At 48.4% G+C, this 26,225-nt stretch overlaps 2 pseudogenes; one reads left to right on the top strand and one right to left on the bottom strand.

The window, feature by feature from the left end:
- The first annotated feature begins 14,493 nt into the window (after positions 1-14,493).
- LOC123071195 (dihydrolipoyllysine-residue acetyltransferase component 4 of pyruvate dehydrogenase complex, chloroplastic-like) lies at positions 14,494-17,527 on the top strand (annotated as a pseudogene).
- Positions 17,528-18,857: 1,330 nt separating this feature from the next.
- Positions 18,858-25,987, bottom strand: LOC123071194 (uncharacterized; annotated as a pseudogene).
- Positions 25,988-26,225: the final 238 nt, after the last annotated feature.

Raw genomic sequence — 26,225 nt, 5'->3', positions numbered from 1 at the left:
ATCGGTATGTTACTTGCCCGAGATTCGATCGTCGGTATCCAATACCTAGTTCAATCTCGTTACCGGCAAGTCTCTTTACTCGTTCCGTAATACATCATCTCACAACTAACATATTAGTTGTAATGCTTGCAAGGCTTATGTGATGTGTATTACCGAGAGGGCCCAGAGATACCTCTCCGACAATCGGAGTGACAAATCCTAATCTCGAAATACGCCAACCCAACATCGACCATTGGAGACACCTGTAGTACTCCTTTATACTCACCCAGTTACGTTGTGACGTTTGGTAGTACCCAAAGTGTTCCTCCGGTAAACGGGAGTTGCATAATCTCATAGTCATAGGAACATGTATAAGTCATGAAGAAAGCAATAGCAACATACTAAACGATCGGGTGCTAAGCTAATGGAATGGGTCATGTCAATCAGATCATTCTACTAATGATGTGACCTCGTTAATCAAATAACAACTCATTGTTCATGGTTAGGAAACATAACCATCTTTGATTAACGAGCTAGTCTAGTAGAGGCATACTAGTGACACTTTGTTTGTCTATGTATTCACACATGTATTATGTTTCCGGTAAATACAATTCTAGCATGAATAATAAACATTTATCATGATTATAAGGAAATAAATAATAACTTTATTATTGCCTCTAGGGCATATTTCCTTCAGTCTCCCACTTGCACTAGAGTCAATAATCTAGATTACACTATAATGATTCTAACACCCATGGAGCTTTGGTGTTGATCATGTTTTACTCGTGGAAGAGGCTTAGTCAACGGGTCTGCAACATTCAGATCCGTATGTATCTTGCAAATCTCTATGTCTCCCACCTGGACTAGATCCCGGATGGAGTTGAAGCGTCTCTTGATGTGTTTGGTCCTTTTGTGAAATCTGGATTCCTTTGCCAAGGCAATTGCACCAGTATTGTCACAAAAGATTTTCATTGGTCCCGATGCACTAGGTATGACACCTAGATCGGATATGAACTCCTTCATCCAGACTCCTTCATTTGCTGCTTCCGAAGCAGCTATGTATTCCGCTTCACATGTAGATCCCTCTACGACGCTTTGTTTAGAACTGCACCAACTGACAGCTCCACCGTTTAATGTAAACACGTATCCGGTTTGTGATTTAGAATCGTCCGGATCAGTGTCAAAGCTTGCATCAACGTAACCTTTTACGATGAGCTCTTTGTCACCTCCATATACGAGAAACATATCCTTAGTCCTTTTCAGGTATTTCAGGATGTTCTTGACCGCTGTCCAGTGATCCACTCCTGGATTACTTTGGTACCTCCCTGCTAAACTTATAGCAAGGCACACATCAGGTCTGGTACACAGCATTGCATACATGATAGAGCCTATGGCTGATGCATAGGGAACATCTTTCATATTCTCTCTATCTTCTGTAGTGGTCGGGCATTGAGTCTTACTCAATTTCACACCTTGTAATACAGGCAAGAATCCTTTCTTTGCTTGATCCATTTTGAATTTCTTCAAAATCTTGTCAAGATATGTGCTTTGTGAAAATCCAATTAAGCGTCTTGATCTATCTCTATAGATCTTAATGCCTAATATGTAAGCAGCTTCACCGAGGTCTTTCATTGAAAAACTTTTATTCAAGTATCCCTTTATGCTATCCAGAAATTCTATATCATTTCCAATCAGTAATATGTCATCCACATATAATATCAGAAATGCTACAGAGCTCCCACTCACTTTCTTGTAAATACAGGCTTCTCCGAAAGTCTGTATAAAATCAAATGCTTTGATCACACTATCAAAACGTTTATTCCAACTCCGAGAGGCTTGCACCAGTCCATAAATGGATCGCTGGAGCTTGCATACTTTGTTAGCTTCCTTTGGATCGACAAAACCTTCTGGTTGCATCATATACAACTCTTCCTCCAGAAATCCATTCAGGAATGCAGTTTTGACATCCATTTGCCAAATTTCATAATCATAAAATGCGGCAATTGCTAACATGATTCGGACGGACTTAAGCATCGCTACGGGTGAGAAGGTCTCATCGTAGTCAATCCCTTGAACTTGCCGAAAACCTTTTGCGACAAGTCGAGCTTTGTAGACAGTAACATTACCATCAGCGTCAGTCTTCTTCTTAAAGATCCATTTATTCTCAATTGCTTGCCGATCATCGGGCAAGTCAACCAAAGTCCATACTTTGTTCTCATACATGGATCCCATCTCAGATTTCATGGCTTCAAGCCACTTTGCGGAATCTGGGCTCACCATCGCTTCTTCATAGTTCGTAGGTTCATCATGATCTAGTAGCATGACCTCCAGAACAGGATTACCGTACCACTCTGGTGCGGATCTTACTCTGGTTGATCTACGAGGTTCAGCAGTATCTTGATCTGAAGTTTCATGATCATTATCATTGGCTTCCTCACTAACTGGTGTAGGTGTCACTGAAACAGTTTTCTGTGATGAAATACTTTCCAGTAAGGGAGCGGGTACAGTTACCTCGTCAAGTTCTACTTTCCTCCCACTCACTTCTTTCTAGAGAAACTCCTTCTCTAGAAATGATCCATTCTTAGCAACGAATGTCTTGCCTTCGGATCTGTGATAGAAGGTGTACCCAACAGTTTCCTTTGGGTATCCTATGAAGACACATTTCTCCGATTTGGGTTCGAGCTTATCAGGTTGAAGCTTTTTCACATAAGCATCGCAGCCCCAAACTTTAAGAAACGACAACTTTGGTTTCTTGCCAAACCACAGTTCATAAGGCGTCGTCTCAACGGATTTTGATGGTGCCCTATTTAACGTGAATGCGGCCGTCTCTATAGCATATCCCCAAAAAGATAGCGGTAAATCAGTAAGAGACATCATAGATCGCACCATATCTAGTAAAGTACGATTACGATGTTCGGACACACCATTACGCTGTGGTGTTCCGGGTGGCGTGAGTTGCGAAACTATTCCACAGTTTTTCAAATGTACACCAAACTCGTAACTCAAATATTCTCCTCCACGATCAGATCGTAGAAACTTTATTTTCTTGTTACGATGATTTTCAACTTCACTCTGAAATTCTTTGAACTTTTCAAATGTTTCAGACTTATGTTTCATTAAGTAGATATACCCATATCTGCTTAAATCATCTGTGAAGGTGAGAAAATAACGATATCCGCCACGAGCCTCAATATTCATCGGGCCACATACATCGGTATGTATGATTTCCAACAAATCTGTTGCTCTCTCCATAGTACCGGAGAACGGTGTTTTAGTCATCTTGCCCATGAGGCACGGTTCGCAAGTACCAAGTGATTCATAATCAAGTGGTTCCAAAAGTCCATCAGCATGGAGTTTCTTCATGCGCTTTATACCGATATGACCTAAACGACAGTGCCACAAATAAGTTGCACTATCATTATCAACTCTGCATCTTTTGGCTTCAATATTATGAATATGTGTATTACTACTATCGAGATTCAATAAGAATAGACCACTCTTCAAGGGTGCATGACCATAACAGATATTACTCATATAAATAGAACAACCATTATTCTCTGATTTAAATGAATAACCGTCTCGCATTAAACAAGATCCAGATATAATGTTCATGCTCAACGCTGGCACCAAATAACAATTATTTAGGTCTAATATTAATCCCGAAGGTAGATGTAGAGGTAGCGTGCCGACTACGATTACATCGACTTTGGAACCGTTTCCCACGCGCATCGTCACCTCGTCCTTTGCTAGTGCCCGCTTATTCCGTAGTCCCTGTTTCGAGTTGCAAATATTAGCAACGGAACCAGTATCAAATACCCAGGTGCTACTGCGAGCTCTAGTAAGGTACACATAAATAACATGTATATCACATATACCTTTGTTCACCTTGCCATCCTTCTTATCCGCCAAATACTTGGGGCAGTTCCGCTTCCAGTGACCAGTCTGCTTGCAGTAGAAGCACTCAGTTTCAGGCTTAGGTCCAGACTTGGGTTTCTTCTCTTGAGCAGCAACTTGCTTGCCGTTCTTCTTGAAGTTCCCCTTTTTCTTCCTTTTGCCCTTTTTCTTGAAACTAGTGGTCTTGTTAACCATCAACACTTGATGCTCCTTCTTGATTTCTACCTCCGCAGCTTTCAGCATTGCGAAGAGCTCGGGAATAGTCTTGTTCATCCCTTGCATATTATAGTTCATCACGAAGCTCTTGTAGCTTGGTGGCAGTGATTGGAGAATTCTGTCAATGACGCAATCATCCGGAAGATTAACTCCCAATTGAATCAAGTGATTATTATACCCAGACATTTTGAGTATATGCTCACTGACAGAACTGTTCTCCTCCATCTTGCAGCTATAGAACTTATTGGAGACTTCATATCTCTCAATTCGGGCATTTGCTTAAAATATTAACTTCAACTCCTGGAACATCTCATATGCTCCATGACGTTCAAAACGTCGTTGAAGTCCTGATTCTAAGCCGTAAAGCATGGCACACTGAACTATCGAGTAGTCATCAGCTTTGCTCTGCCAGACGTTCATAACATCTGGTGTTGCTCCAGCAGCAGGCCTGGCACCCAGCGGTGCTTCCAGGACGTAATTTTTCTGTGCAGCAATGAGGATAATCCTCAAGTTACGGACCCAGTCCGTGTAATTGCTACCATCATCTTTCAACTTTGCTTTCTCAAGGAACGCATTAAAATTCAACGGAACAACAGCATGAGCCATCTATCTACAATCAACATAAACAAGCAAGATACTATCAGGTACTAAGTTCATGATAAATTTAAGTTCAATTAATCATATTATTTAAGAACTCCCACTTAGATAGACATCCCTCTAATCCTCTAAGTGATTACGTGATCCAAATCAACTAAACCATGACCGATCATCACGTGAGATGGAGTAGTTTTCAATGGTGAACATCGTTATGTTGATCATATCTACTATATGATTCACGCTCGACCTTTCGGTCTCCGTGTTCCGAGGCCATATCTGCATATGCTAGGCTCGTCAAGTTTAACCTGAGTATTCTGCGTGTGCAAAACTGGCTTGCACCCGTTGTAGATGGACGTAGAGCTTATCACACCCGATCATCACGTGGTGTCTGGGCACGACGAACTTTGGCAACGGTGCATACTCAGGGAGAACACTTCTTGATAATTTAGTGAGAGATCATCTTATAATGCTACCGTCAATCAAAGCAAGATAAGATGCATAAAAAGATAAACATCACATGCAATCAATATAAGTGATATGATATGGTCATCATCATCTTGTGCTTGTGATCTCCATCTCCGAAGCACTGTCATGATCACCATCGTCACCGGCGCGACACCTTGATCTCCATCGTAGCATCGTTGTCGTCTCGCCAATCTTATGCTTCCACGACTATCACTACCGCTTAGTAATAAAGTAAAGCATTACATCGCGATTGCATTGCATACACTAAAGCGACAACCATATGGCTCCTGCCAGTTGCCGATAACTCGGTTACAAAACATGATCATCTCATACAATAAAATTCAGCATCATGCTTTGACCATATCACATCACAACATGCCCTGCAAAAACAAGTTAGACGTCCTCTACTTTGTTGTTGCTTGTTTTACGTGGCTGCTACGGGCTTAAGTAAGAACCAATCTCACCTACGCATCAAAACCACAACGATAGTTTGTCAAATAGACTCCGTTTTAACCTTCGCAAGGACCGGGCGTAGCCATACTTGGTTCAACTAAAGTTGGAGAGACAGTCGCCCGCAAGCCATCTCTGTGCAAAGCACGTCGAGGGAACCGGTCTCGCGTAAGCGTACGCGTAAGGTTGGTCTGGGTCGTCTCGTCCAACAATACCGCCGAACCAAAATATGACATGCTGGTAGGCAGTATGACTTGTATCGTCCACAACTCACTTGTGTTCTACTCGTGCATATAACATCAACATCAATAACCTAGGCTCGGATACCACTGTTGGGTTTCGTAGTAATTTCAAAAAATTTCCTACGCACACGCAAGATCATGTGATGCATAGCAACGAGGGGAGAGTATTGTCTACGTACCCAACGCAGACCGACTGCGGAAGCGATGACACGACGTAGAGGAAGTAGCCGTACGTCTTCTCGATCCAACCGATCAAGCACCGAAACTACGGCACCTCCGAGTTCGAGCACACGTTCAGCTCGATGACGATCCCCGGACTTCGATCCAGCAAAGTGTCGGGGAAGAGTTTCGTCAGCACGACGGCGTGGTGACGATCTTGATGAACTACAGCAGCAGGGCTTCGCCTAAACTCCGCTACAGTATTATCGAGGAATATGGTGGCAGGGGGCACCGCACACGGCTAAGGAATCGATCACGTGGATCAAATTGTGTCAACTTGTGTGTTTAGAGGTGTCCCTGCCTCCGTATATAAAGGAGGAGAGGAGGGGAGGCTGGCCGGCCAAAGGGGGGAGGCACAGGAGAGTCCTACTCCCTCTGGGAGTAGGATTCCCCCTCCAATCCTAGTCCAACTAGGATTCCTCGGAGGGGAAAAGAGGAGGAGGGGGCCGGCCACCTCTCCTAGTCCTAATAGGACTAGGGGAAGGGGGGGGCGCAGCCCAACTAGGGCAGCCCCTTCTCTTTTCCACTAAGGCCCACTATGGCCCAAATAGCTCCCGGGGGGTTCCGGTAACCCTCCCGGTATTCCGGTAAAATCCCGATTTCACCCGGAACACTTCCGATATCCAAATATAGGCTTCCAATATATCAATCTTTACGTCTCGACCATTTAGAGACTCCTCGTCATGTCCGTGATCACATCTGGGACTCCGAACAACCTTCGGTACATCAAAATGCATAAACTCATAATATAACTGTCATCGTAACCTTAAGCGTGCGGACCCTACGGGTTCGAGAACAATGTAGACATGACCGAGACACGTCTCTGGTCAATAACCAATAGCGGGACCTGGATGCCCATATTGGCTCCTACATATTCTACGAAGATCTTTATCGGTCAGACCGCATAACAACATACGTTGTTCCCTTTGTCATCGGTATGTTACTTGCCCGAGATTCGATCGTCGGTATCCAATACCTAGTTCAATCTCGTTACTGGCAAGTCTCTTTACTCGTTCCGTAATACATCATCTCACAACTAACATATTAGTTGTAATGCTTGCAAGGCTTTATGTGATGTGTATTACCGAGAGGGCCCAGAGATACCTCTCCGACAATCGGAGTGACAAATCCTAATCTCGAAATACGCCAACCCAACATCGACCATTGGAGACACCTGTAGTACTCCTTTATAATCACCCATTTATGTTGTGACGTTTGGTAGTACCCAAAGTGTTCCTCCGGTAAACGGGAGTTGCATAATCTCATAGTCATAGGAACATGTATAAGTCATGAAGAAAGCAATAGCAACATACTAAACGATCGGGTGCTAAGCTAATGGAATGGGTCATGTCAATCAGATCATTCTACTAATGATGTGACCTCGTTAATCAAATAACAACTCATTGTTCATGGTTAGGAAACATAACCATCTTTGATTAACGAGCTAGTCTAGTAGAGGCATACTAGTGACACTTTGTTTGTCTATGTATTCACACATGTATTATGTTTCCGGTAAATACAATTCTAGCATGAATAATAAACATTTATCATGATTATAAGGAAATAAATAATAACTTTATTATTGCCTCTAGGGCATATTTCCTTCACAAGGAACCCCCTTTGGGGGCCCCATGAAGGCGGGACATTCAAAGGCGTAGCTCCTCCAGGGAGCTCCACTTGTCATCCCTTTATGCCCTTTATGTGTGACATAAAGTGTGGGCATTTTGGGTTTTTCATGTTTCCCCCTACCCCTTGGGTTTTCCTATAAATAGATGTGGAGAGGCACTCTTCACACACACTCTTTCTCACATACAAATTCCATGCATGATCGAGCATTCTCTCTCCCTCCTAGCGAAATAGTTTCGTAGAGCTGAAAGGTTGTCTCAGTTCCGGCAGGAACTAGTTCTGGACGGTGAAGCCCTGCCGAATAGATGACACCGTAGTGTGCAACTCTGTAGAGAGATCGTAGTTTCAGTCTTAGTTCGAGAGTGCCTCCCAAAGGGCTGTTCGTGTGACCGTCTGAGTTTCGAAGGTCCTCCCGAAGGGCTGTCCGAGTTTCGAAGGTCCTCCCGAAGGGGTCCTGGAGGGCTGTCCGAGGGGCAGATGAGGGTATACATCCTCACGGTTGGGAGGCTATAAATCCTAGTTGCGGGATCTGCACCGTCGATCATCATCGACTCTACTTTCGCTGCACTACGAGTCGGTAACGAAACGATCAAACCTTGTATGCAGTCTTCATAGTGGTCCTGGGTTGGTGCGTAGGTCAGGAATTTTTTTGTTTTCTGCTGTGTTACCCATCAAGATGCTGATGAGATAAAGGCCACAAGTTGATATGTATCCATTCATGGAGGTGGCGTTGTTTCTTGGAAGTCTTGCAAGCAAACCATCTTAACGAGGTCAACAATGGAAGCAGAACTCACAACACTAGATACAGTTACGGTCGAAGCAGATTGGCTTCTTTTTTCGAGGGTACGCCAAAGGCGTACCTTAGCTTTATAGAAGGGAGAAAAATATGTACAAAAGATTACACATGTGCTAGTTAGAGGTCACAAGTCGACCCTAACCAACCCTCCACGCCACTCCCTAATGCTACTCGACTACTCTATATCTATACGTCCTCCAAACGCTCCTGCTCTTGCCCAAGTCCTGAGATCATCGAAGATCAGGTCCACCATATCCCATTCATTCTTGATCAATCCGGTGCCAAAAACCCTCGCGTTCCTTTGCTTCCATAACGTCCAACAGATTAGCATCACGAAAGTGTCGAAGCCTTTCCGGGATTGCTTCTGTATTCGCTTTCTACCTTCTGACCACCACTGCACCAGCCTCGAGTTGTTGGATGGGCATAAGTCAGCCGTCAGACCCATCCTGGCGATGCAACGGAACCACACTTGCCGCGAGAAGACGCATTGCAGCAATATATGATCAACTATGTCCTCCTCCTGATCACACATGTAGCATTGTGAGATTTGGTCCTGCAACCCATGCCTGGCTCTCCTGTCTGATGTCCAGAGACGATATTGCACTGCGAGCCACATGAAAATCTTGCACGCAAGAGGTGCCCAACACTTCCATATTGCTCCGAAGGAATGGAATCTAGTTCCTCCCTCACACAACATCTTGTACGCTGAGGATGCACTATATACGCCCGATGCACTCCAGGCCCAGATGGGACGGTCCTCAATCTGATCATCCAGCTGGACCTCCATGAGTATCTCCCAAAGCCCGATGAACTGAGTGAGACCCTCCGTACATAGGTCACCTACAAGATCGTCCATCCATGAATGCATGTGCATCGCATCTCGCACGAGTCTCCTGTTTGCTACTTGCGTCTGCACCTTTGCCACCACCAATGGGGCAATCTCTTTGATTGTTGCACCATGTATCCATCAGTCTTTCCAAAACAAGATCTTGTCTCCCGATCCAACTTCCCACTTAACTAGGCTCCCAAAGGCTTGATCCACTTTTTTGTCCGTGGTCAAATTGAGTCCTTGCCAAGGCCTAGACTCATCAGTGCGTCAGAGCCATTCCCATCTCAATCTTAATGCGATGCCGTGTTTAGACAGGTCAATGACTCCAAGCCCTCCCATGTGCTTTGGCCTGCACACCTTAGTCCATGAGACAACACATTTGCCCCCATGTACCGCCTCCGTCCCGGCCAAGAAGAAAGCCCTACAACCTTTGTCCACTCTTTCCAGAGCCCATTTTGGCACCTCCGCGATCATTAGGTGATGTGTAGCGCGTGCCCTCATGACTTGGTTAACAAGTATGAGCCTCCCAGGCCTTGTCACCAGTCCCCTTTGCCATCCTGGCAAAATGTGTAGTGCTGTATCTACAATGGGCTGCCACTCAGATCTTTTTAGTTGTTTTATGCTTAGTTGGAGCCCTAGATACTTGCACGGGAAGTTGTCAATCTTCCATGGTAGAGCAGACTTGACAAGCTCCTCATCCTCACTCTCAGCCCTGATCATGATCGCCACAGACTTGGCAAAGTTTACTTTGAGCCCTGACACCACTCCGAATATGGTGAGAATTTCCTTGACAAACATGAGATCTGGCCAAGTTGGCTTTATGAAGAGCACCACATCATCCGCGTACAGGGACAAACGCTGCATAGAGCTACATCGATTGATAGTACTCAACACTCTAGCCTCATGTGCCTTGCTGATGATAGCCGTTAAAACGTCCATGGCAATAAAAACAGCAAGGGGGATATTGAGTCCCCTTGCCTAAGCCCTTTGGCATGCATGAATTTCTCACCCGCGCAGCCATTCACCAAAACTCTCGAGTTGGCAGTAGTAAGAAAAATCGCAATCCAAGAGATCCAACGCTCCAAGAAGCCTTTAGCCCTTAAAACCTCAAACAAGAACGGCCATGCCAGGGAGTCAAAGGATTTCGAAATGTCAAGGTTGAGCAACACTCCCTTGGCTTTCCTCCTATGCATCGAACGCGCCATTTGCCAAAGCAAGAGGAAATTGTCGTGTAAGCATCTGCCCTTGATGAACGCAGACTGGTTGGTCTGAACAAGATCTCCCATGCATGGTCTTAGCCTAGCTGTCAGCAGTTTGGATGCTATCTTGGGCATACTGTGCACAAGGCATATCGGACTGAAGTCAAACACAGCACTCGCTTCCGGGGACTTAGGTATAAGTGTGATCAAAGCTTGGTTAAGCCTTCCAAACCCCCTCCGTTGCCAAGGAAAAGTTTATGGACCGCCGCAACAATATCCCCCTTGATTATCTCCCAAGCCTTTTGGAAGAATAGGCCAATGAATCCGTCCGGCCCAGGTGCCTTGTCCGAAGGCAACTCCTTGATTACCCCCCAAATCTCGTCTTTTGAGAACACACGATCTTGCTTGGAAAGATCGATACGCGTGACGCCCAGTCCCTCCAGATCCAGTGTGAAGTCTAGGGCACTATCCTTACCGAGCAACTCTTTATATGCATTGTAGAACGCTTCCTCCTTGCCATTTTGATCCGTGATGATGTGTCTGTCCATGGTCAAGGAGGGTATGTAGTTTTTCATTTGTCTTCCATTTGCGACCAAGTGAAACAGCTGCGTGTTGGCGTCTCCTTCTTGCAGCCAAGAGATTCTCGATCTCTGCCTCGTAATGGTCCTCTCAAGGGAGGCCAGCCCCAGCACAAGCTTTTTAAGCATCCTTCTAAGCCATCTCTCCTCCTCTGTTAGCACTCGACTTTCCTGAGCATAGTCAAACCGCAAGATGACTATGTTGGCGATAGCAATTTGCAGTTTTATGTTGCCTATCTCCTTTTGTCCCCATGTTGCAAGAGCTCGGGCTGTATTATGGAGCATAATGTCAAGTCGCATGAAGGGATCTGTGATATCCGGGTCACAGACCCAAGCCTCCTTGACAACATCCAAGAAACCGTCCATCTTGACCCAAAATTTCTCAAAACGAAATCTCCTCCTGACATGCATGCGCTCATGTAGCGCAAGGTGAAGCGGGCAGTGATCAGAGTACTCAGTAGATAGCGCTTGCAGCAAGCAATCCGGGTGGTCAAGCTCCCAGTCGACGGAAACAAAGGCACGGTCGACCTTTGTGAGCGTGGGCGTTTCCGTTTTGTTGCACCACGTGTACTTTCGTCCATGCAGAAAGAGCTCCTTGAGCGCGTTATCATCCACGAAACGCTTGAACTTCCCCATCATTCTCCTGTCCAAGTTGGAGTTGCTTTTGTCTGCCGCGTATAGGATAAGGTTAAAGTATCCCATAACTAGCCAAGGCCCTGGGCATAGCGATCTACGCTCCGAAAGCTCATTCAAGAAATTGATCTTGTGCTCATCCTCCTGCGGTCCGTATACTACTGTTAGCCACCATGGCACTCCCTCCATGGGCGAGACATACCCAGTGATACTATGGGAGTCATTGACAAAATTTGTCAAGCGTACCCGCGTGGTGTCCCAAGCCATAAAAATACCCCCTCTAGTATCCAACGCCGGCAAATATGTGAAACCATCATAAGTCGGTCCCATGCATTGCAAGATTACAAAAGTGTCCACCACCTCTAACTTAGTTTCTAAGATACATACAATTGCCGCACGAACAGAGTCCATGAACCCTCTAAGCGCCTTCCTTTTGGCCGGATTGTTAAGCCCTCGAACATTCCAGCACACTAACTCCAGGGTGTTGAACGACATCTAAAAAGACGTCTCCAACACCACCGGTGCAATCGCACCTAATGCGCCAAGATCGGCTCAGCCATCCCTGCCTTCTCCGCAAGATTGAGCGGAATCGCCTTCCCGAAGATCACTGCTATGGCTCTCAACTGTGGCTCCTGAAGAGGTGAGTCAAACACCGTTAGCAGCTGACCTAGCGCATTCTCCGAGACCGCCAGATCATCACAATCAAATCCCAAGGTTTTGAGTAGAACTGTTTCAGCAGCTGAAGCTTTCGTCTTCCTTGTACCACCGACACAAACGGATCGGGTTGCACGGCGTGGCGTGAATGGGTACTGCCCTGTTTTGACCCCACGAAGCCCTTCAAACTCCTTGAGAAGCGGCGGTGCTAGCTTTTTGAGGAGCCCAGCAAAACGCCTTGATATTACCTAGGGCCGCCATCTCCTTGGCAGTTAAGCGCTCCTCTTGGTGTACATATGCCATTGCACCAGCTTCCGGTACGCATCCGCTATGCAGCCGCTCCTGCATGCATGTAGCTCTCGTGGTCACATCAGCCTCCACCACATCCGCCTCGGGCTCCTGGACAGTGGGACCCAGCTCTGGCGTATCTTCTGCTGATCGTGCCATCTCCTCTGTTATCGCTAGCTGCAGTACATCCGAAACTGGGGTCCACCCATCTGCGGCTTTGTCTGGCAAAAGCACCAGTGAGGCATCAGGCTGCATAGCCTCCTCTTCTATTCCGGCATGGTATTGGGTGGTGGTGGCCCCCGCAGGACATCCCATCGCCGGACGCGCCGATTCCTCTGTCCCGTCATCCATGCTGGAATTGATCGGGATTAGCTCCACCACTGGCACGACCAGGTTGGCCTCGCCCAATGTCTCTTTCTCAACTGCCTCGCCCAGAGATTTGTCCGCTTCCTCGGGATCGGAAGGAAACACGTTCTCGACTGCCGTCCCCGAGTTTCCTGCACCCACATCAGCTACCTTATTGGCTCCGGTCCTTATCTCTTCCTGGTCAAAAGCGGTCTGCCCCTGCCCCGGCACAACGATTGGCACCGGATCAGCCACCACAGCTGTGTGGCCTGGCCCAGCATCCAAACTTCTCCCCGGATCTTCTGTGGCCAGCTGCGGCTGCTGCACTGCAGGAGCACGAGCATCTGTGGCCACATCCTCCTGACCCAAGCCCGCCGCAGTCACCATGGAGCTGGCCCCGAGCGCGCATGTCGTCGCCACCGCGCCAGAATCCATCGGCGGGATCCTCCAAGCCGATGGCCCAATATGGCCGAGCAAAGCCTGTTTGTACGAGTGGCCCAGCGCACCACCAGCCGGTGCCCCGCCACGGTGATCACAGACGCCCCTTGTCCATAGCAGGACACGCCACTAACCCTGACCGGAGTAACCTCTGGAGTCCTCCTACAATCCACTTTGTCCGCTCCCATCTGAGCTAGGCGGTCTCAACCAGCGCTCCGGACCCTCATGGCCTCGAATTCTCCCAATGTGGATGATGGTTCTATACTCCAGCAATGCCCGGGACGTAGGCATTCGTGCGCCCGGTCCTGCATTCATCTTCGGCTCCGACACCCATAGGCGCTTGTCCACCGGCACCTCCTCCGGGTCCACACACCAAGCTCGCAACTTGAAGAGGGAAAGATCTTCTATGTTCTTTGTTTCTGGCGCCAAACTCTCTATCAAACAAGCCGAGCCAAGCAGCTCCGCCGTTGTCTCAATCGTCCACGCATGAGAAGGAACTCCCTCGATCATCAGATCAACTTGTGACCGCATAACCCTGGTGACAGCCTGCGCTTGCTTGAGCCACGGTTTGACATATAGCTTGAAGAAGCCATGCTCGACAGTGCCTGCCGCAAGTGCCCTGTTGCGAACACCACAAGGAAGTCCTTCGGATGGAACTTGTGAACCGAGAACCTATGGCGGGGAATGCGCAGCTCCGTGGAAATAGCCTCAGCCGCCTCCTAGCACGACACCGCCGATCTGGTGCCGCCCACATACGCCACCACTGCCAAGCGAAGCCGCATCTCAAGATCGTCAATCTCCTGCGTCCGACGGAGCATGCAAACGCCACCAGTAGCCGCGGCTGCAGCTGCTGTTGCATGCACGAACCCCACAGGTGCGGTGTCCACCGGGACTAGCGAGGACCTCTCCAGCGGAGCGGTCAAGCAGATTGGCTTCACCGGCTCTTAAATGACTTGCCAGTTGTTGAGAAACCTGTACCGGATATTCTTATGAAATGCGACAATCAAACTGCGATCTGAGCCGTGGAAGTTTAGCCGAGCAAAGTTCTATCTGCCACGGTCCCAACCTGGACAGGGAGATCATGATCTGACGGCGCCAGGAGAGCCCACGTATAGCTGAAAGGGGTGCCACTTTTCCAAATCTTGACCGCGAGATCACGATTGGACGGCGTCTAGAGAGCCCACGTATTACGGAACTACGTCTGGTTGGTTGGCGGTTGCCTTCACCGAATGACAACACCTCCTCCCCCCTCACGCCACCACCGCCGCCGCCGCCGCGCTCGCTCGCCGGATTCCGCTGCATTTTCTTCCCGCCCGAGCCCTCCTCGCCCCTTCCCACAGTCTCACTGCTGCGGCAAGCTCCTTCTTGTTCCAAATTTCGCCACGACGAGCTGACATCGGCGAGTGACCCCACCCGCGGGCCATGGCGTCGCTGGCTTCTCTGTCCATCTACACCGTGCCGGGGCGCGCCGGCCGTGCGGAATCCGTTCACACCCCTCGCCGGCGGCGTATGGCGGTGGTGCGGGCGAAGGTGCGCGAGATCTTCATGCCTGCGCTGAGCTCGACGATGACGGAGGGCAAGATCGTCTCCTGGACGACCGCCGAGGGAGACCGCGTCTCCAAGGGCGACACCGTGGTGGTCGTCGAGTCCGACAAGGCAGGCATGGATGTGGAGACCTTCCACGACGGCATCATCGCCGCCGTCCTCGTCCCGGCCGGTGGGACTGCCCTCGTCGGCGCCCCCATCGCCCTCCTCGCCGAGTCAGAGGAGGATGTCGCCCTCGCTCAGGCCCGTGCCCAGGCCCTATACAAGGCCTAGGGCGAAGAAACCCCTCCTCCCCATGCTGCCGCCACGGCTCCACCTACCGTGGCCCCTGCTCCGGCACCAGTGGCCGCGCCGACGAATGGCATCGCTACGCCTCATGCCAAGAAGCTCGCGAAGCAGCACAGAGTGGACATCTCCAATGTTGTCGGCACAGGGCTAAACGGCCGCATCACGGCGGCTGACGTTGAGGCAGCTGCTGGTATCCAGTCAAAGCCAAAGGCCGCTCCACCTCCACCTCCTGCAGCTCGCTCTGCGCCTCCGGCTGGCACACCATTAGTAACTGCAGTCAGACAACCAGGAGTGCTTCCTCCAGTGCCTGGTGCGACTGTGGTGCCATTCACATCGATGCAATCGGCGGTGAGCAGGAACATGGTGGAGAGCTTGTCAGTGCCAACGTTCCGAGTTGGGTATGCCATCAAGACTGATAAGCTTGATGCACTTTATGAGAAGGTATAGTTGCGATGAATCTTGGACAAAATATTGAATTGCATAGCTAGATTCTTGAGATACTGCTCAGGTTTTTATGTGTGTAGTGACAATTTGATTAAAATGGGTTGTGCAGGTTAAGTTGAAAGGGGTTACAAAAACATTGTTGCTGGTGAAAGCGGCAGGCATGGCACTTGCTCAGCACCCAGTTGTGAATGCCAGCTGCAGGGATGGAAAGAGCTTCAGTTACAACAGTAGTATCAACATTGCGGTGGCGGTTGCCATCGAGGGCGGCCTTCTTACACCTGTATTAGAGGATGTTGATAAGGTACTGCAATGGCTGTCTTCTCTATTACAAAATGCAACATTTTAGCATGTGAGTACATCAGCTGAAAAACTCAAAAATAAAAATTAACATGGCAGTTGGATATATATATCTATCTGCTCGCGCAAAAATGGAGAGCCCTGCTCAAGAAGACGCGTATGAAGCAGCTCCAACCAAATGAATACAACTCAGGTAGGGAACATGTGTCGTGTTTGACATGTATTTTCACTGGAACTGTGCTTACATGGAGATCTGCTGATGTATAGGGACGTTTTCGCTGTCCAATCTTGGTATGTTTGGGGTAGACCGATTTGATGCAATCCTTCCACCTGGTCAGGTGAGTTATTTTCCTGATCTCTGCTCAGTGAATATGAAATGCAAATAGAATTGCATCTGTGCAACATAAGAAGAAGTAACAATTAAGAACCACTGAATGTAAACTGCTCGATGCAGGGGGCTATCATGGCTGTTGGAGCATCGAGACCTACTGTTATTGCTGACAAGGATGGTTTTTTCAGTATCAAGAACGAAATGCTGGTTAGTTTGCTTTTCAGTGTGTAATTTGGTATATCAAAGCTGACTGTTTAGTAATATATCCTTACGCATTCAACAGATATTAATGCGTGTGAACCCCTAGCACATGTTGCGGAAGTATACTATCATATATAGTTTGCGTAGGTCCTCCTGATGCTATAATCATATAATTTGCGAGCCGATAAGCATGCAAACTTGGTTGATTACATAAGAGGTTCGTAGTGATGTAGACTAATTTCAGGTTCATGCTACAGCTAAGTATGGCTGCAGGATGTTCTTTTTACCTGAGCTGGTTTCTGAAACAATCTGGTAAAGTTTGGTTTGGTTCTATAACTGCAAATACGTTTTAGTTTGTGACATAACTATTTTAATTTTGGTATGATATCATATCAGTAGAAATGCTTTGTGGCAGTTATCAATTGATACTGTTTGTCTCCTGATTCTTTCCAGACTGTACATTCTAAGTGCTAACATACAAATGGTGTGTTTATTCTAAAATTTTCATATGATCATATTTCATAGTATTATACCATACAGCCGTTAGACCTTTAATCCTTCAGTTGCAACACCACGTTTATAGAATTAACAAAATCCTATTAAAATGCAGCTCATTAGCCTAACTAAGTTGCTCATAACCTTTTCAGGTCAATGTTACTGCTGATCACAGGATTATATATGGCGCTGACTTGGCAGTATTTGTGCAAACATTTGCAAAGATTGTCGAGGACCCTGAGAGCTTAACACTGTAGAAGAGAAGTTCCTCGGAAGTGTGCCCATGATTTATCTGGTTCCAATTGGAACATGATAGGAATAATGTTATGGAGAATTCGCGAAGGCATTAAAATTGTAGAATAGCCACAGATAATTCTGTATACTCATCTTTTTTGGATGTAGATGCCCTGATTCAGCAAGCCATGAACAATTCTACTCTTTGGGGTGTTAATAATAATGCAAAAGATCTTTACATTCAGCAAGCCATGAACAATTCTGTATACTCAGCTGAAGGCGCCCCAGACGCTCACGCTTCCGGTCGATCAGGTGGCTCTCCAGTTCTGCCAATTTTGTGTCAGATAACACAGAGCAACACACGCAGCAACTTTGAGAGGTCTGTGGAAAGAGGAGGACGTACTACGTACCTTGCATCTGGAGCAGCGCCCTCCTGATCTTCTGGTAGCACCCGTTGCAGTCTATGCTCATCCTCAGGGTCATGCGACAGAGTAAGAGAGGTGCACCACATCACTGCTTGCTGCTGCTGCTGCTGGCTCCCAAGATGTTCATATGCACATACCCTGTAGTCCATGAAGACAACGAGGCTGCTCTTCCTCGGCGGCGGTGGAGGCGACTGACCGGAAAAAGCTTCGGGTTCCGGGGAACCAAAGTTGCGAGGAAAGCAAGGAACCTTAGGTGCAGAAAGTGGGGAATTAGCGCTGCTGAAGAGCCTCTTTTTATGGCCACTCGCTTCTTCGTTTCCTCGTGGGCGGGCTCGACGTGCGCTGTCAGAATCAGATTCTGCTTCCCAGATTGTTCCTTTGCTATCTGTTCTTCGGATCTTTTATCAGTTGCTGGTAGGACCTGCAAACATGCTCTCGGTATCTATTTTATAAGTTTGGAGAGGCAAAAAGTTCTGCATGCGAGATACCTGTAGCCTGTAGGCTTGTGGAAGATATATTCCTTCAGGCTCTACCTTGTACTACTTGATCACACTTCACCTTTACGCCTCAGACCAGTCCCAGAGGTTAAAAAAGAGATGAAAAATCTGGAGAAATCATGGTGAAAAGACGAACGAAGATGACGGGTAGATTTGTCAGCGAGAACAACCTAGGGAAAGGTTAGGCAAAATCTGTGTGAACATGTCCAAGCTTTTTTCTAGTTTTCCATGGCATCAATCTTGACTCTTCCAGCCTTGTGTGCGCTGACAATCCGAGTTCATCTTTACAAACGGAAACGAGGATCATCATGCGCTGATGATGGTGGAAAGTTGCAGGCCACCGATTATCTAGCCAGCGAGTTTGACCCTGCCTTTCACCAGGAGATCATACAGTGAGGAAAGCAGCGACCCACTGAAGTGACACTAGAATTTGGTGTCCAGACAGTGAGAACTGCTCACAACCCGCAGAATGTTTGGGCAGGATCAGATTCCTGGGCCAGTTTGGGGGGGCTGAACCACCAAGCCAACAACCTGCATGGCTTTCTCCTTTGAATGCATGATGATACACCGCTTGGTGTATTCCAGGAAGATAGAAAAAAAAAGGGAATTTCTGACAAGTAGACAGACACCAAACATGAGGAGCAAAACAGACAACGAGTATCTCCTTTTATTTGAAGTTCAGAAAGCACAGACAACTCTCTTTCTAGAATGGTAATAAAGATCGAGCACACCCTGATAGGCGAATGCGCGAAATGTTTGAGAAAACGGCGGTTGATGAATGGAAAGTTGAGGCCAGGTTTCATCATATCCTGCAACCAGCTTCAGTCATCCATGGTCAGGTCGATCACCTCCGATTCGTCCACAGCGACGACAGGAGCCTCGCCATTGGTCACGCATATCTCTTCCATGGGCACTGGATTCACCAGCGCAGCGCCTCCACTGGAGGCAGAGCCACTGGTGCCTCCCTGGCTGCTGCCCTCCGAAGACCCCATTTTTTTTGCGCCAGAAGATTTTCTAGCCTTGACCTTGCGTTCAGCGCCATTCAGGCCGTCAAAGTTTGTAGGATCAACCCGGCACCGCTTGGCATCAGCTGAGCTGCCGCCGTGGGACATGCCATCTCCCTCCGCCGCGACTGGTTTTGCAGCTTCATCAGCAGGACCCTTGATCTTTTTGGCCTGGTCCTCCAGCCTTTTTTCCTCGAAAGAGTAGCCCTGAGCCAGGAACCTCTTCCGTGGAGGAGCAGAATTTGCAGGTTCATCGTCACCTTCCTCCAGAGGCTGCACCAGTCCTGCCGTTGGCGCGGCCAGCTCTGCGGCGGCCGCCGTCTGGCTAGACTGCTCACCCATCTCCTGAGCCTTGTGTTCCGAAGAGCTCCCACCGCCCTTCTTCATTGCAGATTGCTCGACGCCCTTCTGCTTCTTCAGGTCAAGGGTTATCTTGGCCGCAACATCTTTTCTTGCATCTAGAGGCAGCCATTGCTCCTCACGCCACTCAAATGACTTCCGCAGACACTCCACTTGGAGCTCTACAAGTCTCCCCTCCCCTGGAAATTTTGGCAAGCATGCAATGCATCAGGAAAAGCTCCAGTCCAGTGTTCTAAGTACCAACCGAATATATACTACTCCCTCCGTCCCTAAATAAGTGTCTTGAGCTTTGGACAAATTTGTACTAGAGCTAGTATAAAGTTAAGGGCAACATATCATGTGCATCCGAGGGAGTTGTATATCCATGCATCCGTTTGGCCTCGACCATCTGATCCAAATCGCATGGGCAGCATCGAAACTACAATTATTTTGCGTTTACACGCCCGCCTGCACACCTAAGTCAATGTAATTTATCAGTAACCCCCCTAACGCTTATTCTCACTTGATAGATATAGAAGGCATGCAGATCAGATCAGGATGTGCGCCGGTGGCGACTACAAAACGCGGCGGGCTTGCGTGCGATCACAAACGTGGAGAACATGTGGGCGGCGACGACACAACACGGCAGGCCTCGGCGGCGACAGATCAGTCGATGCAGTCTTCGATTCTAACTTATAGACATCAGCAGCTTCATCTCTGGTTCTGATCGAGAGACAACCAGACGACGACTAAGTCTCACATATTCAATGCCCTTGAGAACCATACTGGCATACAGGCAAGGGAACTCACACAGTTTTCGTGAACAGGCACGACTGGCTGGAATCACAATTTAACTAATGCTGGATCTGATTAGCTATGGATAGCACGTGCAGTTGCATGCATGTTACGAATCCTTATGGAGCTGTTGGCGATCGTGGCTGGCCTCCGCGTTGTGTGTTCACCACCGCTACTGGACGCTGCTGTTTGGTCGCCGCCGGTGCCTGCCGCGTTGTGTGGTCGTCACCGGTCCCTGCTGTGTTGTGTTGCCTCTGTTCGTCGCCGCGCCGCCCTGTGTTGCGGAAACCGGAATGGTCTCCATGTTTGTGATCGCACGCCGGCCGCGATTTGTAGTGGCCGCCGGCGCACAGCCTGATCTGATCTGTTTCATTAATTCGATCTATCTACGGGCGTTAGGGGGTTTACTGACAAATTACATCGACTTGGGTGTCTATGCGGGCGTGTAAACGTAAATTAATCATTGTTTTGATGCTGCCCATGCGATTTCGATCTAATGGTCGAGGACAAAACGGATGCATGGATACACAACTCCTGCGGATGCATAAGATATGTTGCCAAAGTTAAGACACTTATTCTGGGACAGAGGGAGTACTATTAACTGCTAGCTAGGTGATGAGAGCCAGAGAGAGTAGGCAGGCAGTTCACCTTGGAGATAAACTTGGACGTGGCCAGCAGTCTGCTGCAGCACGATCCCCTCCCACCATCCGCCATTCAGCCGCGCGTCGATGATGACCCCGACAGCCACCGGAGACTCGATCTTCCTGTAGCGTCTTGGGAGGTGTGGGCGGAGCATGGGCCTTTTAGTAAGGCGTATGCCCTTGCAACTTTGAGCCATTCCTACAAACCAAGAAACCTCCTGTTGAGAGCATCTCCAACAGCCGCGCTAAAGCGCCGCGCGCAAAAAAACTGTTTAGCACGCGCGCTGCGGCTGGTTTTGCGCGCCCGCTTGCGCTGGCTCCAGCAGCGGCGCTATAATGCAGCGCGCGCGCGCCGCTCCAGCAGAGCGCAAAAATACAGCGCGCGCGCCGCACAAACCACATGTACATTTCAAAGAAGATGAGCAAAAATGATCAAACAAACAAAATAAAAATCAACAACAAATAGTTCAAAATAAATCATTACAACTCAAACAAATAGTGTATCGTTCAGTACAACAACAAATAGTTCAAATAAATTATTACAACACAACAAATAGTTCATGAACAATACAATGTCGAGTGCAGATATCATCATGCTCTTTGCCGTCCATGCCATGCCCACCACTCTTCAATTAGATCATTCTGAAGTTCATTGTGCGTTGCGGGACGCCGAATGGCATGATAGGAGGCAACAAAATGGGCTACCCTTTCAGCCCTCCGCCGCACTCGCACGGGATGTCCCAAGAGCTCATACTGTGAGTAGTCTAAATCTTGGCCACGCTCATTCTCGATGATCATGTTGTGCATGATCACACAAGCGTGCATGATGTACCAAAGCATTTGTTGATCCCAAAATCTTGCCGGTCCTCTCACAATAGCAAATTGGGCTTGCAAAATCCCAAATGCTCTCTCCACATCTTTTCTAGCCGCCGCCTGAGCATTGTGGAAATCAAGATTTTTCTTACCTTCCGGTTTTTTCAGCGGCTTCACGAAGGTTTGCCACTTTGGATAGATGCCATCCGCTAGATAATAGCCATAGTTGTACGTACGGCCATTTGCTACAAACTGCACGGGTGGCAACTCACCGTTTGCAATCTTATTCATCAGTGGTGACCGGTTGACAACATTGATGTCATTCAAAGATCCAGGCATTCCAAAGAATGCATGCCAAATCCAAGTCTCCTGATCGGCCACCGCTTCAAGGATTATAGTGGAACCCTTTTTTGGCCGTGGAATTGCCCATGTCATGCCTTTGGACAATTCTTCCAACTCCAATGCATGCAATCTATTGAGCCAAGCATGCCAGGAAAGCCGCGCGCTTTGTTCATCGCCAATAGCCTTGCGGCGTCTTCAGCAGTGGGAGATCTCAAATACTCCTCGCCAAACACTTGCACAATTCCCACTGCAAAGCGCTTGACACACATGATGGCTTGGCTCTCACCCATAGCCAAATGATCATCAACTAGATCAGCCGGGATACCGTATGCCAACATACGCAAAGCGGCTGTCACCTTCAGAAAAGTGCTATGCCCGAGCTCTCCGGCGGCATTCCTCCTTTGCTGGAAAAACCGGTCATGGCTCGCTAGTTTCTCTGCAATGCGCCTGAACAAGTCGGTGCTCATCCTAAATCGGCGACGAAAATACGACTCCGGGTATGTGGGATTCTCCACGAAATAGTTCTTCATCAATCTGTTATGGGCATCAATCCTATCTCTCCAAATTTTCTCCCGACCCATAACCGAACCACCGTGCTTCGGTTTTTTATTGATATGCATAGCTACGATCATTGCAAGATCCTCCTCCTCTTCCATATCAAATTCTTCTTCGGAAGAATCATACGACGAACTCATCTACACTGTTCAATACTATACTATAAAAACTACAATTCAAAACATGCACCAAATTCATGAAGTTTGAGCAATACATACCTTGTAGGCGTTTTGTCAAACACCTTGCGGGCGCGGCGCGGCAGCGAGCGCTCGGGCGCTGTTCCTCGGATGACGGAGGCGCGCGAGCGCCGGCGGTACTAGGAGGGGATGGGCGGAAGCACGGGGATAGGCCGGGGAAGCCTGAGACGGTCGCCAGGGTGCGCGGGCGGCGGCGGCGGCGCGGCCGGTCGGGGATGAAAGCGCGAGAGGAAGTGCGGGCGCGAGCGCTCGAGTGTGCCGCGCGCTGTAGTGGGCGCCCGAAATACGCCGCGCGGGTAAGTGTTTTTGACCGCGCGCCCAACCCGTTTTAGCGCGCGCGCCGTTTTTGCGCGCCCGCTGGAGCAACCTGACGCGTTGTGCGCGCGCTAAAACGATCTATTTTGCGGCGCGGCGCTAGTTTAGCGCGGCTGTTGGAGATGCTCTGAGTACATACATCTTCATCGTCAACATATGCAGGATACCAGAGAAAGAAGAGGAAGGACCAACCCTGAGATGTCCCCTGCCCTCGGAATTCAGAAGCTCTTGGTACCGCACCCTGACCTTGTTATCTTTCTCCCTCCTACCGAGTACCACACATTTGAACCAACATCCCCTCACGCTGCTGTCTTGGCACAGGGCTTCAAGACGGCAGCCGGGCTGGAACATCTTCTCAGGGTTCACCATGGTTGACGCATCATTGGCTGCTACATTACACGTACTAGTACCACTTGGGGTCGGCTGATTATGCGCGATGGTCTGACAGTTCACCACGCTACGGGGAACGACACTGCTTTCGACGGTCTGGCCATTGGTGGTGCTCTGTGGAGTCGCGCTACATGGAGGGGGCATCTCCTTGTGCTTCTCCATGGTTTTGTTGTCACCGATAACAGTGCTGGAAGTGGAAGCAGTTGCGCTGCATGGAGGAGGCTTATGCTTCTCCATGGTTTTGTCATTGATAACAGAGCTGGAATTGGAAGGAGTTGTGCTGCAACATGGAGGAGGCATCTCCTTCTGCTTCTTCATGGTTTTGTTGTCATCGATAATAGTGCTGGAAGTGGAAGTAGTTGCGCTGCATGGAGGAGGCTTCTGCTTCTGCTTATGCATGGTTTTGTCACCGGTAACAATGCTGGAAGAACCAGCATGGTTCTCGGCGGCCAGACCAGTAATGGCAGCTTTACCGTTGTTATTAGGTGGCTTGGCCTGCACCACCATCGGCGAGGATGCGGCAACAATTTCCTTTACTATCTCCTGGTTTGCATATCCTTGCAGCTGCGCGATGTCAAAGGGCCCGACGGTGTCATCATCGATGCACCGACGGCATACATAGGGCTGCCAGCTACTGCGCCCTCCACTTATTTTCTTGAACATCTCAAAGTGTTGTGGATTCAGGACCGCTGCCATCCCCTCCACAAATTCAACCCTAAGATCTTGCAGCCCATATCCAAAGAAGATCTCCCTACAATAAAGATCTGGGGGCAATGCAACACCATGCTCACCGTCGGGTTCCTCAAACCATCGTACCAGCACCATGTTCTTAGCACTGCCATCTTCGTACATGTCTTCCACATAGGCAACAGGGTTCTCTCTCCCTCCACTCTTGATGAACACAAAATCATGAACCTACCAAGACATATAGTGCGCGACACAATTAATAATAGATGCAAACCAAGATATATAGATCCGTCCATATGTGAAAACAAACCAAGAAAACAAGGGGACCGTCGATGAACACGTACCGAAATTCTCATTCCCTCTCGCCAAAAGGATTTGTAGTGTCTGCGACGTTGATCAAGATGGGGCAATTGGCATATCCATCTGAACCCTTCTTTATTTTCCCCGGCAGCAGAGAGTGTTGAGGGGGTATCCTGGATGAACAACAGACATTCATTTTGTTGGGAGGAAGCATTTCTCAGGAAGACGCTTGAGATCGTATGTACCTTAGATGCACCATCATGGTGGTCGGGACAAGTCAATACAAAGGCTCCATATGGGGGATCTACAAAGACGACAACAATGGAAGGCAAGTTAGGCGATTTCTATCAACGTCATATTGGCCTCACAAGACCAACACAAGAGGAAACACATAAGTTAACCAAACACTAATCTAAAAAAAAGTAAACCAAACACAAAAGGAAATAAACGCATAAACCAGATCTAGCAAATTAACAAACGCATATATCAGGAATTAAACAAGCCAAGATAGAACACATATAGGGAGATGCATGAGAAAAGGAGTAGATCTAGAAGATTAGACAAAAGATATCTAACAATAAATTACTTGTCGTCATGTCAAAAAGGAGTAGATCTATTAGATTAGGCAAAAGATATCCCAAAGTACTGCTAATAAAGGAAGGGGACATAAGGAGAGCACTACAAGATGGTCATGGATATCATCCCCTTGTATTGAATCTTGGCACCGAACAAAAACGTGACGAAACATGAGTAGAAACCGATCTGGCTGGACATAGGAGCAGCGTGTGTATTAATGCTAAAAAGCTCCTAAACATTCAGATCCAAACATTCGAAACACAAGAAAAAAGAAGATCGGATCTTGTGTTCAAGACATAAACCCCTACTAAACATTGACCAAACATTCAAATCGATCGTTGGAGATGCATGGTGAAAATTCTAGTGGCCTGATCCATTAGCTTAATCATGTATGGTACTAAAACCACCAGAAAAATTCACCACTAGGGCATGGAAAAAGGAGCACGTAGTACCTGAGACGAGTGAGGTGAGCCAGGCCATGATCTCCTTCCTGGACTTCCACCTGATCTGGGTGACCTCCAACGCTACCGTCGCCACCCTAGCGGACGCCGGCCCAGACTCGAGCGTCGTCTGGAGGGATTGCAGGAACTGCAAGTCCGCTGAGTACGCTATGTTCCCAGGTCCCCAATACTTACCCACCACCGCCAGATCCCTCTCGCTCTTACCGCCGTCCTGGGGCGGCGCGCAGCGGAGGAAGTAGCACACCTTGCGCTCCTCGCCGCCGTTGTCCTCCAGCGCGATCTCCTCCTCCCATCCGACCCACTCCCTGGCTGCCATCTTAGCATTACCCTCGTCCACCACAGCAGCCGGATAGAGAGAGCTACTCATGGCCTTCTCACCTGGCTGGCGGTGGACGATAGCGAAACGGGAAAGCGGCGGAGAGTGGAGGGTGCTTCAAACGGGTGGGGGCCAGGGACAGGGGCTCATTAGGGACTACTATTTTTGGACCGAATTGTTGTTCTTGTGAACACACTGTTCGGGAGATGGGGGTCTTGTGGGATTTTATAGGCGGAAATGCGGGTGGTTTTTCACGGAGAGTGTCCTGAAGTTCTGAAGATTTCCACTT

The sequence above is a fragment of the Triticum aestivum genome, chromosome 3B (assembly GCF_018294505.1).
Source record: "Triticum aestivum cultivar Chinese Spring chromosome 3B, IWGSC CS RefSeq v2.1, whole genome shotgun sequence".
In the NCBI taxonomy this organism is placed as follows: domain Eukaryota; kingdom Viridiplantae; phylum Streptophyta; class Magnoliopsida; order Poales; family Poaceae; genus Triticum; species Triticum aestivum.
This window is presented reverse-complemented; position numbering and strand designations above follow the sequence as displayed.